The sequence below is a fragment of the Giraffa tippelskirchi genome, chromosome 13 (assembly GCF_054371585.1).
Source record: "Giraffa tippelskirchi isolate mGirTip1 chromosome 13, T2T-mGirTip1v1.2.pri, whole genome shotgun sequence".
Lineage (NCBI taxonomy): Eukaryota > Metazoa > Chordata > Mammalia > Artiodactyla > Giraffidae > Giraffa > Giraffa tippelskirchi.
Window position 1 is genome coordinate 73,578,884 of NC_137287.1, and position 12,266 is coordinate 73,591,149.

Genomic DNA, 12,266 nt, shown 5'->3' on the forward strand with positions numbered 1-12,266 from the left:
AGTTGCTAGAAAGCTTTTCAAGAGGCCATAAATCTGGATATTTTTGTGCAGCTCTAAAGCTTTGCGTATAGGAATCAAATTACAATGTAAAAAAATCCTTTATGGGCTGAATCAATCCCCAGCAAGAGAAGTCAAGTCCATAGGCTACACTGTGTCTCCCAGACCACAAGCTCATCCTTCCAGAATACACTGATTCATCTCCTGCATCAAGAGATGGCATCGGCTTCAGTTTGATCATCAATCCAGTTGTGTTCACTGTGCTGGTGTTTCATTTTCAGATGCTTTGGGATATTATTAACACTGACATGGCCAATAAGTACAAAGGTTATGACACTGTTAAAAACACTAGTAATTGCTAAAACCCTGGGTAATCATTGTTGTTGTTCAATCCCTAAGTTGTGTCCAACTCTTTGCGACTCCATGGACTACAGCACGCCAGGCTTCCCTGTCCCTCACCATCTCCCAGAATTCTCCCAAGTTCATGTCCATTAAATCAGTGATGCCATACAACCATCTCGTCCTCTGCCACCCTCTTCTCCTTTTGCCTTCAATCTTTCCCAGCACCAGTCTTTTCCAATGAGTCAGCTCTTTGCATCTGGTGGCCAAAGAATAGGAGTTTCAGCTTCAGCTTTAGTACTTTCAGTGAATATTCAGAGTTTATGTTCCTTAGGATTGACTGGTTTGATCTTCTCGCTGTCCAAAGGACTCTCAAGAATCTTCTCCAGCACCACAATTCAAAAGCATCAGTTACTCAGCATTCAACCTTCTTTATGGTTGATTCAATCAGGAGATTGTTGATATTTCCCCGGCAGCCTTGATTCCAGCTTGTATCTCATCCAGCCTGGTATTTCACATGATGTACTCTAAGCAGGGTAACAATATACAACTTTGTCAAACTTCTTTCCTGATTTTGAACCAGTCAGTTGTTCAGTGTAAGGTTCTAACTGTTGCTTCTTGACTTGCATATACATTTCTCAGGAGATGGGTAAGATGGTCTGGTATTCCCATCTCTTTAAGAATTTCCCACAATTTGTTGTGATCCACACAGTCAAACGCTTTTGAGTAATCAATGAAACAGAAGTAGATGTTTTCCTGGAATTCCTGTGCTTTCGCTATGATCCAATGAATGTTGGCAGTTTGATCTCTGGTTCCTCTGCCTTTTCTAAACCCAGGTTGTACATCTGAAGTTCTCGATTCAAGTACTCCTGAAGCCTAACTTGAAGGATTTTGAGCATAACCTTACTAACAAGGGAAGTGAGTGCAATTGTCCGGTAGTTTGAACATTCTTTAGCATGGATAATTGTTAGTCAAATCCATTTCACCTACCTCCAATAATCAAGGTTGTTTAAGATTCCTGTGTCCTCTAAGCAGCATGTAGCCTATGCAATAAGGTGTTTGCCTGAGGTTTTGTCTAGAAACTTGGAGTCAGCTGCATATAATTGGAGCTGAGCTGGTTAATACTGATTGGGACCACTAACCCTCCATCTGGGCCTGTGTGAGCATCCTTTTGTCCTCAGAGAGCTGAAAACTCCACCCTCAGATCATGCTAAGCACCTCCATTTTTAAAATTCAACTATAGTTGATTTACAGTGTTGTGTTGATTTCTGCTGTACAACAAAGTGACTCAGTTATATGCATACACACATTATTTTTCATATTCTTTTCCATTACAGTTTGTCACAGGGTATAGAATATAGTTCCCTGTGCTATTTAGTAGGATTTTGTTGTTTATCCATCCTGTATGTAATAGTTTGCATTTACTAATTGCAAACTCCAGTTTTGAACATGCAGAGCCCTGTAACTTAGTTACACCTGCACAGAACCATGATGATGACCACACCTTCTCCCAGTCACCTTTACCCACATTTCCCACACCTCGGACTTCTCTGCTGCCTTATCTGAAGGATACCCTGAGCCTCTGGTCTTCGGGGAGGTAGATCTGAGACCTGTTCTTTCTTGACTGCCTTATGAACAAACCCTCAGTGCAAACCTTAGCATCTCAGCATTTTGCTCACTGCACATCTAGTTGAATGAACCTGGTCCAGTAGTGTTGTGTTTTTTTTTATTTTTTAAAATTAATTAATTTATTTTAATTGGAGGATAATTATTTTACAGAGTGAAGTAAGTCAGAAAGACAAATACTGTGTATGAATGCATACAAATGGCATTTAGAAAGATGGTACCAACAATCCTACGTGCAGGTCAGGAAAGGAGACACAGATGTAAACAACAGACTTTTGGACTCGGGGAGGTGAGGGTGGAATGATTTGAGAGAATAGCATTGAAACATATACATTACCACATGTAAAATAGATAACCGGTGTGAGTTCAACGCATGAAGCAGAACACCCAAAGCTGGTAATGTTGTAATGGGAGAATATTAGAGAAAAGACAACACGAGGAAATGGGGAGAAAAGGACAAAAATCGCACCTATGTTGTGGATGAATTATTTGGGAGTAAATATGATTCTGAAGGAGAAAGACCCCTGAAACATATGAAAAGTCTATGATATACAACCTTCAACATTAGCAAAATAAAAAAATAGATAAAATAGGAAAAGTTTTGAGCGTTGGTTGTAGGATTCAACCTACAAAATAGGTATCTATTAACCCAAAACTTTTCAGGAGAAGGCTAGCAATTTGTTGAACTTAAAGATTATACATAGTAAAAGTCCATTTGTTTTCCTCTGAGAAACCTGGGCAGTAAATTGGATAGTAGATCATGTTTTAGCCCAGTTAAGATATTGTTTTACACTCAAGTTGAAACTTTTCCATTTCAAAATGACTTTATGTGCCAGAATAATTCTTTATGATTAATCAAACAGTGCGGGTAGACAGATAAGAGAGAAAGAGAAGGGATGACAAATCCTCTGATGATTCCAGCAAAGGTACGGCTATTTCAGGAGCATTAATGCTGGCCACACTCAGCCATGAACCACCATCCCTGGATGACCTCAGCTTGGATTATCAGGCTGCTGGTCCCTGAAGTTATTAAAGCAAGAGCAACAGAGGCATCCAAGAGGAACAGACAAAAAGACTTGATGTTTTTGAACCATTTAAAAAAGGCACTCCACAAAATCTTATCAGAAGCTCTAATAGTGTTCAATAGTTAACTGCTGTGCAAGATTTAGTGTCCCCAACATCTTCCAATTTTAGTTAACAGCATCTTCCTGGTCAATAAATTTAGGGCAAAAAGTTTTAAGAGCATGAATCAGCCGCTGAATTTCCTCTCTGACAACACCCAGGATTCTTTCTTTCCAAATAAAACCCACACCATCCGAAAACCCACGCATTTTCAAACAGCACAATGGCTGCATGATGGAAGCGGCTATGTTGCATAGTCCCAGCTGCTTCTCCCACCATGGAACTTAACTCTCTCCAGATGTAACCCTTCACTCCTTCTCCCTCCTCATAATTTTTGTCTTGACTAAAACACAGCTAAAAGAGAATTTTTTTTTCCTCATGTGACCTCAGAAGCAGGAGACACTGAATTACAGCTGCAGGGATAGCACACTTGTTGAGTGTAGTTTCTCTTCTGCTCCTTGGATAGATACATAAGGGGAAAAAAGAAGTATTATGAGGGAAAAAGAAGACTTGAAGTCCTCAAAAACACTAGATCAAAAAAACTTGTAATAACTCTTATCACAGGAAAATCTTGGTCAAAACAAAACACAAGGTGTCATTGTGTCTCTTTGTGGAACGTAGCTTATAAATAGACATGTTTATTTGACTGGAGGAGGGTCTGAAGTCCAAAGGAGGAGTTTCTTTTACAATTAACCGAGCAACTTCGGTCTTGTAATACTGTCGTTATAGTAACAGTTATAGTAACAGTTCCGAAAGAAAGGTCCTCTGAAGATGACAACGTTTTAAAGAATAGGAAAGGTTACTTTTATGCTGAGGGTGAAAGTGAAAGTTGCTTAGTCACGTCTGACTCTTTGCGACCCTATTGTCTATACAGTCCTTGGAATTCTCTAGGCCAGAGTACTGGAGTGGGTAGCTTTTCCCTTCTCCAGGGGATCTTCCCAAGCCAGGGATCAAACCCAGTCTCCCACATTACAGGTGGATTCTTTACCAGCTGAGCTACAAGGGAAGCCCAAGAATACTGGAGTGGGTAGCCTGCCCCTTCTCCAGTGGATCTTCCTGACCCAGGAATTGAACCGGGGTCTCCTGCATTGCAGGTGGATTCTTTACCAACTACACTGTCAGGGAAGCCCACTTTTATGCTAGCTTCTTTGTTTATAGTCCTATTCATATGTACTCCTGATACTTGCCCATACAAATTTCAAAAAAAATGCTCATTACATTTATGTGTGTATGTGTATATTTGTGCATGTTCAGTTGCTTTAGTCGTGTCTGACTCTTTGCGACCTTATGGACTGTAGCCTGCCAGTCTCCTCTGTCCATTGGATTCTCCAGGCAAGAATACTGGAAAGGGTTGCCATGCCCTCCTCTAGGGGATCTTCCCGACCCAGGGATTGAACCTGCATTTCCTGCAGCTCCTGCATTGAGGAAGGATTCTTTTACCACTGAGCTGCTGGGGAAGCCTGTGTGTGTGTGTGTATTTATATATATATGTCTATATTATATGTAATACTTCATTATACTTAAGTCATATTGTGTAGCCCGAGAGGTATTTTTCCCTCTTCTGCCTGGAACCCTTCTCTAGTATGTATGTATATTATGGAGAATTATCCTAGGAATTTCTCCAGACCTGGCACATAACCGGCAGTGGGGGGCGAGGGGTGGGCGGGGAATGAAGAGAATCTCTTCCCTGCTCTGCCTCCAGGTGACTGCGGCCCCTCCTACCCCAGGGGGTTCCTGGCCAGGCCCCCTCCGTGGAACACTGCTCCTTTCTCACAAGTTGTAGTGGAGTTGGGTGTCAGGGCATGTCCCGCTCTCTATTTTGGCCCTGCACCTTCATCCTCCGGGGGAACTACATAGAATCAAGGTTGAGAGTGGACTCTGGTTTCCTGCAAGCTTGTCCTGCTCTCAGATGAGCTACTTACATTATTATATATATTACTGGCTTGGCCAAAAATTTTGTTTGAGTCTTTCCATAAGATGTTATGGGAAACATCTTATGGAAAAATACTGGTCAACCCATTATTTCTCACGAATCTACAGGTTGGAAGGAGATAAGATGATTCATACTGGACTTGGGTGGAGTGGTTCTGGTCCACTCATCTCTCCCCTCCTCCTGGGATGGGGAGGTTAACCCCTGGCATGTCCTTCTCATGGGAATGGCTGAGTTAATGGAGAGTAAGTCTTATTATGCGTGGGGTATTTTTCAGGCCTCTGCTAGCTGCCCATCTGGTAACATCCCAGGGACAAGGCATGTCACATGGTGAACTCAGAATCACACGTAGAGAAGGGTAGGGGGCCTTAAAGCTACGTGTTGAAGAGCACAGGTAGAGGGCAGAGTGAAGAACTGGGACCATTCATGCAGCCTGTCACTGAAGGGCAGGTTAATCCCCTCTGAGATGGGGTCCCCGAAAGGCACTGCAGTGGACGACGAAAGGGAGTGATAAACCTCATAGAGATTCTTACTTCCCCACTGTCCACAGGAATAGCATCCAGGAAGTTCCTTTTCGGGATTCCTGTTTCCTTCCTCACTCCCTCGTCCTCAGTTCTATCCCAACACAAAGCTTCCCTGTTCTAATCTCCATGTTGCCAGTCTCAGCTACCTCACTGGAACCTTTCTCAGTCACTGGACCTCCCCACGGTGCCCACCCTGCTCCAGAGCACATTTCTCCAGTCTGAGCATCTGCACTGGAGGAATGTACCTCAGGATGCTGTGCAGCACCTTCGGGGTCTCCACGTGCAGTTCCCTTCCATGTTGTCTACCAGCATTCATTGTAGACTCTCCTCTGTACACACACACACACGCGCACACACACACCCCTTCCTACTCCTAAGGATAGATACAAATTCTTAAGACAGTGTGATCCAAATACTCAAGGAGGAAGTAAATCTATTTCTTCTGCAAGAGACATGGATTTGATCCTTGGATCAGGAAGATCCCCTGGAGGAGGGAATGGCAACCCACTCCAGTATTCTTGCCTGGAGAATCCCATGGACAGAGGAGCCTGGTGGGCTACAGTCCATGGAGCCGCAAGAGTTGGTCATGACTTAGCACCTAAACCATCACCAGTCCTTCATTAGCTCTGGTTTCCAAAAGATAAAAACAAAATATCAGATTAGTCTCCCAAGTAATGAGATTGGTAGACAGCTATCGTTTGAAGCCTTGGCAGAATACTATATGAGGTCACAGTTTTCTGATATAAAACCAAAAAGTCTATATTTTTTTGATCTGGAAAATTAAGTGTCATTTAGGTTTCTAACCAATAGCTTTTTGGTGTGAAGAGAACTATTTAAGATACACTGTTCTCAAACTCTGAAATCCCTTAGACTTTGCAAGTTAGCTTCAATCTTGGCAAATGACCTACAGAATGAGTTTCTCTATCAACATATTCTAATAATTAAAATCAGTTCAGTTCAGTTCAGTCACTCAGTTGTGTCCGACTCTTTGTGACCTCATGGACTGCAGCACACCAGGCCTCCCTGTCCATCACCAACTCCCAGAGCTTGCTCAAATTCATGTCCGTTGAGTCAGTGATGCCATCCAGCCATCTCATCCTCTGTCGTCAAATAGCCTGTATATAACTTTAGGGGTTGAAAAATGTTGAGAATATTTCATCACGTGCATGAATCTAAATAGAATTCAGAAAGTAAAAGGGGACGAAAGTTCTGTGGTTCTGATTCCTGTCTCTCTGTAAACTAGATGAATGATTCTGCTTTGTACTTTTATACTAGAAGCCCTCATATTTTAAATTTTCTGGCTCTAGGAGAATCTGAAAGGAATCATTAAGCTTATGGAAAACTATTTAAACCCCATTTTCTTAAATGGTTCCTTCTCTACATTCAACATGGAATAGAGTAGTTACTTTCAACTTCTTGAAAATGGCAGGTTGTATGGTCCTGGCCTGTAGAATCAGACCTTGGTTTGACTGTCAGTTCTGCCATCAGCTATGGTGTAAACCATCAAACCACTTACTCTGTTGACCTCAATTCATCTACAAAGCAGGGATAATCCTAGAATCTGCTCTCATACAGTGGTTGTGAGGATTAAATGAAAACTGCATGTAAAGCACTTAGCTGAGGACTAACACAGTGAATGCTTTAATATATTTCATTTTTATTATGATTATTTATATTATTCCATCCTCAACCCCTTCTACTTCGTCTTCCTCATAATAATCCTTCAGATAGTTACAGTCAGGTAATATGCACCCCCTCCCCCCCAAGACATTGTCTTCTCCAAGTTTAACAATCCCAGGTCCCTCAACCATTCCTCACACAGAAAGCTGGAGGCACCTATTCTGGTGGGTTTTCTTTCAGTAATGAAATACAGACAGTGCAGCTGATGCCTGGAGCTTGTTGGCTTGGATAAACTCCTGAAGCTGAATGGGGTGAAAGGCCACTGGCCAAAAGGAAATATTCAATGTCCTCCACCCAGATCAGAAGTCATCCCACTTGTCAACGGGTGGGATTCCCAGATAAGGACTGGGAAAGATGATGGTGGGAAGAGCAGATACGGTGGAGAGGAAGAAAGAGAGAAGGCTGGCTTCCTGGGCTGACTCTGCCTATTGGCCAAGCCTGTGAGACCAATGTCCATTGTGAACACATCATCCATCTGTGCACTGAGGGGCCTTCTTTTGGGGGGTAAACTCCTTCCTACCAGCAAGTGTGTGGTCCAGGGTAGGCTAGTCACCCTTGTTTTATTTTCTTGGTTCTGTCTTCCATTACAGTAGCTGTTTTTCTCGGCTCTGGATCATTGCAGATCTAAGCCACACTTTCCCTGTGCTGAGCAGTAGGGAAGGGGAGCAAACCTTACAGCCCCAAGATAAGGACTTCCTTCAGCTCCCCACTTACTCAGTGACCAGCGGCCTTTAATTTCCAACTGGTGAGGAATCTCCTCTCTCATATCACAAAATGCACATTTATCCATAGAATCCATGAGAATAAGATGGTTATTTTAAGGGAGAAGAAAAGAGAATGAGAATGTGGGTGCTGGTGGAAAGAAACGGAAGAGCAGAGCAGATAAGTGAATTATATAAAAATGCAGTTGTTGGACTTCCCTGAAGGTCCAGTGGTTAAGAGTCTGCCTGCCAATCCAGGGGACATGGGTTCAATCTCTGGTCCGGGACTGAACCCATGGCAACTAAGCCCATGGGTCATGACTATGGAGCCCGTGCTCTAAGGCCCATGTTCCACAACAAGAGTAGCCATCCTAGTTGGAAGCCCGTGCACTGCAACTAGAGGGTAGCCCCCACTTGCTGCAACTAGAGAAAGATGCATGACAATGAAGACTCAGTGCAGCCAAAAATAAATAAATAAAATTTTTAAAAATGCAGGTGTCTTCATCTTCTAATATGTGTGTGAAGGCAGGAAGTGAGGGAAAGACATCCAAATATTTATGAGTTTATTATATACTCAGCAGTACTAGTACATTACCTGAGTGAGGAGAAATCAAAAGACTAATAGAAAAATACTCTCTTTAAATTCCTCAGGCTTTTCCTTAATTCAGATGTGCTTCGTCATCTTGGGTTCACTTGTCAAACTGTTCTACGCCAGAGAAACTTTTGAAGGAGGATGTGATTATATCTTCCTCCGAAGGCATGACGAGGTTCTAACTTGACTCAGAATGTGACCGGATTGGAGACAGGGTCTTTACAGAGGTGAGCAAGTTAAATGAGGTCATTAGGTTGGATGCTAATCTAATATGCCTGATGTCCTTATAAAAAGGGGGCTACATGCACAGCAGGGGAAGGAGAGGGTGGGACGAACTGAGAGAGTAGCACTGACATATATACACTACCACGTGTAAAACAGATGCTGGTGGGAAGCTGCTGTAGAGCATAGGGAGCTCAGCTCGGTGCTCTGTAATGATAAAGAGGTGAGATGGGGGGGCATGGTGAGAGGGAGGGAGGCTCAACAGGGGGGGATATCTGTGTATATATGCATATATAGATAGATATGTACATATAGATATCTATCTATATGTATATATACACTTAAGGGTGATTCTTGTTGTACAGAAGAAACCAACACAACATTGTAAAGCAATTATCCTCCAATTTAAAATAAATAAAATAAAAATATATGCAAAAAAAGAATGCTAGGGAAAATAAAACTAATTTTTATAAGGAAGCAAAAAAAAAAAAAAGACAGCATATCGAATTGGTACAGAATACTTGCCCTTATGATGTCGGCATTCTAGTCGGGGGAACATAAAATGTAACAGTGTCCACTATTCTTGAGAAGCACAAAAATCAGTTTTTTCATTAGAACAAAACATGAAAACAAGAAAAAAGTGGAGGGACACATGGACACAGATGCAGAGGGGAGATGACGCGAGACAGGCAGGGAGGGAGAAGGAATACCAGGTGAGGAGGGAGGAGTGGAGTGATGCCTTCACAAACCAAGGAGTGCTTGAAATTAGCAGAAGCTACAGGAGAGGCATGAAAACAATCCCTTCCCTGTCCCCTTAGGAGGGAGCATGGCCCTGCTGATAGCCTGGCTTGAACTTCTGACCTAAAGAACTCTGTGACAACAAATTTCTATTGCTTTTAATCCACCCAATGTATGGTAGTTTATAATGGCAGCCCTAGGAAACTAAGAGGAGATGTATATATTTTCAAAAATTAAAAATTCTTATAAAAATAAAAGGGCTTCCACGTGGCTCAGAGGGGAAGACACCCTGGAGGAGGGCATCGCAATGCACTCCAGTATTCTTGCTGGAAAAATCCCATGGACAGAGGAGCTTGGTGGGCTGAGCCACGAGTCAGACATGACTGAAGTGACTATGCACATAGAAATAAAAATTGTTAAATTTGCTTATACCCTAAAGCTGACTCAGTGAATGAAAGCTGTAATCTAAAAACTGAAAACTAGGAAGATCCATTGTTACTGCTTAAGAAAACATCCGGCCTAAAAGTTGGACAGCAGGACAACCTGCTGAAGACTTGGTTGTTCCTGCAAAATAGTACATGGTCAAAATGAGCAGCAGCATGGAGATATTAAGAATGTTCCTATTGTGTCATATTGTGGCACATAAAGAAGTTAAAGTCAAGACTTTTTAGTGTCAAGAGGCACTAGTATCAGGTTACATTTCCATGTGGATTTTGGCCAACAACCCTGAAAAACAGAGAACTTATAAACAATTCCAAAAGGCAGAGTGTCAGGCAGATGGTATTTGTGGGGTGCATTGAAGGGGAGAGCTTAATGTGACAAACAGAATTGTGCCATATGTACTCTGGCCATTCTCAACTTGCCACTGACTTAAGCATCACTAGGAGGGCAGCCTTTGGGTTTTACTTAGCTCCAAAGTGAGTTTTGGGACTTCTCTGTGGTTCAGTGGTAAAGAAGTCGCCTTTCAATGTAGAGGGTTCAGGTTCGATCCCTGGTCAGAGAACTAAGATCCCACATGTCTCGGGGCAAATGAGCCCACACATCACAACTACTGAGTCAGCATACCACAGCAAAGACCCAGAACAGCACCCCCCCCCCCAAAAAGCAGTCCAGAATTCTTAAAAAATGTTTGAAAGCAATCAGCCTTTTAGTGTCAAAAGAGTTCTGAAGGAGAAAACCTGCTATACGTGGGGAAAAGAACATTGGATTCTAGGGAGGTGCAGTCTTGGCAAACATGGATAGCAACAGAAGGTTTTCATGTCCGAGCTCTTCCTGAGGTCACCAGGATGCTGTATCTAATAGAGGTAATCTAGGAGTAGGGTGCAACTTTCACAAAGGAAGTGTGCAACTCTGGAGGGACTTCTACTTTGTCTCAGAATTCTGCAAGGAGTGATCTTGACCTTATTTTGCCCACTCTAGGTACCCAAATGTCAGCTCAACCTTTAGAAAGTATTGATGTAGCTCGGTGTCTACATATAAAATGCTATCAACAGAATTTGGTGAAAAGACTGAGCTCTGGCTGCATACCTCCAGTTACAAAGCACTTTACTACTCTATAAGACATGGTAGTTCTTTTATTTCCCCACTATGAGCATGCACAGGCTGTAATGGGTGGGCTCGCCCATTATAGGCCATTCTGAGTGTGTGTCAGGAAGTCTTGCCCCTCTCAGATAGTTTCTACTAGGAAGGTGCGTTGATCTTCAGCACCAATGTTCCTAAATCTTAGATTTGGTTTTGTATCTTCTTACCTTGGACACATAAGTGCTGCTGGACCATCCTGAGCTTTTTGATACCTGTAGGCTTTAAAGTGTGAGTAATATATAGTGTGAAGTGAAGGGTTCATCTTCTTGTTTTTGCTGATAAGAAAAGCATCCAGGCACTGGGATTTTTTTTACTGGAATTCATGAATACCAACCAGAGAAGTGGCAAGTATTTAAATATACAACCAATAAATTGGTCTATATTGAATATTCAGTAATATTAGAAATCAAAATTAAGTGTATACATTAAATGTACTGAATTCGACAGAGGATAAGATGGTTGGATGGCATCATTGACTCAATGGACATAAGTCTGAGCAAACTTCAGGAAACAGTGAAGGATAGGGAAGCCTGATGTGCTGCAGTCCATGGAGTTGCAAAGAGTAGGATATGACTGAGTGACTGTAACCAACACTAACTAGTGAAATACAAATTAAAGTAATATTTGAAAATCATTACCAAAATATTTTAGAATACTTACAGAGTTATCAAGGAAGTGGTGTATTTAATGCAAATTGATCTAGTCCTCTTAAGAACAATATATTATCAAGAAGTACAAAAATCTTCATCTACTTTAACCAAACTACCTCATTCTTGTGAAGTTCATTTATTGAAATAACCAAAAAGAAGCCTCATGTAGGAAAGTATTCAATTTCATGCTATTCTTAATATATGAATTTATGAAGAAATATTTCCAATAAGAAGTATTATTAAATAAATGATAATCTGCTGATTGGATAAAACACTGGGTAACTATTATAACAACATTATATGAACACTATAAATAAGATATAAAAGGCATGTACCTCCAGGCTTTGTAATAGGAGCAAAGATTACAAAAGTACATATCACATGATTATTACTGTGCACATATATTCATTCATTCACTTTAGAATGGTTTTTGAGCACTGACTATATAACAGATGGTGGTGCTTAGTGTAGGGAACACAAAGGTGAAAAGATACTCCTGCTTGCACAGAGGATTGGCCCAGCTGGAAAACAGTCATGGGAACAACTGGAAAAATGTAGTAATTC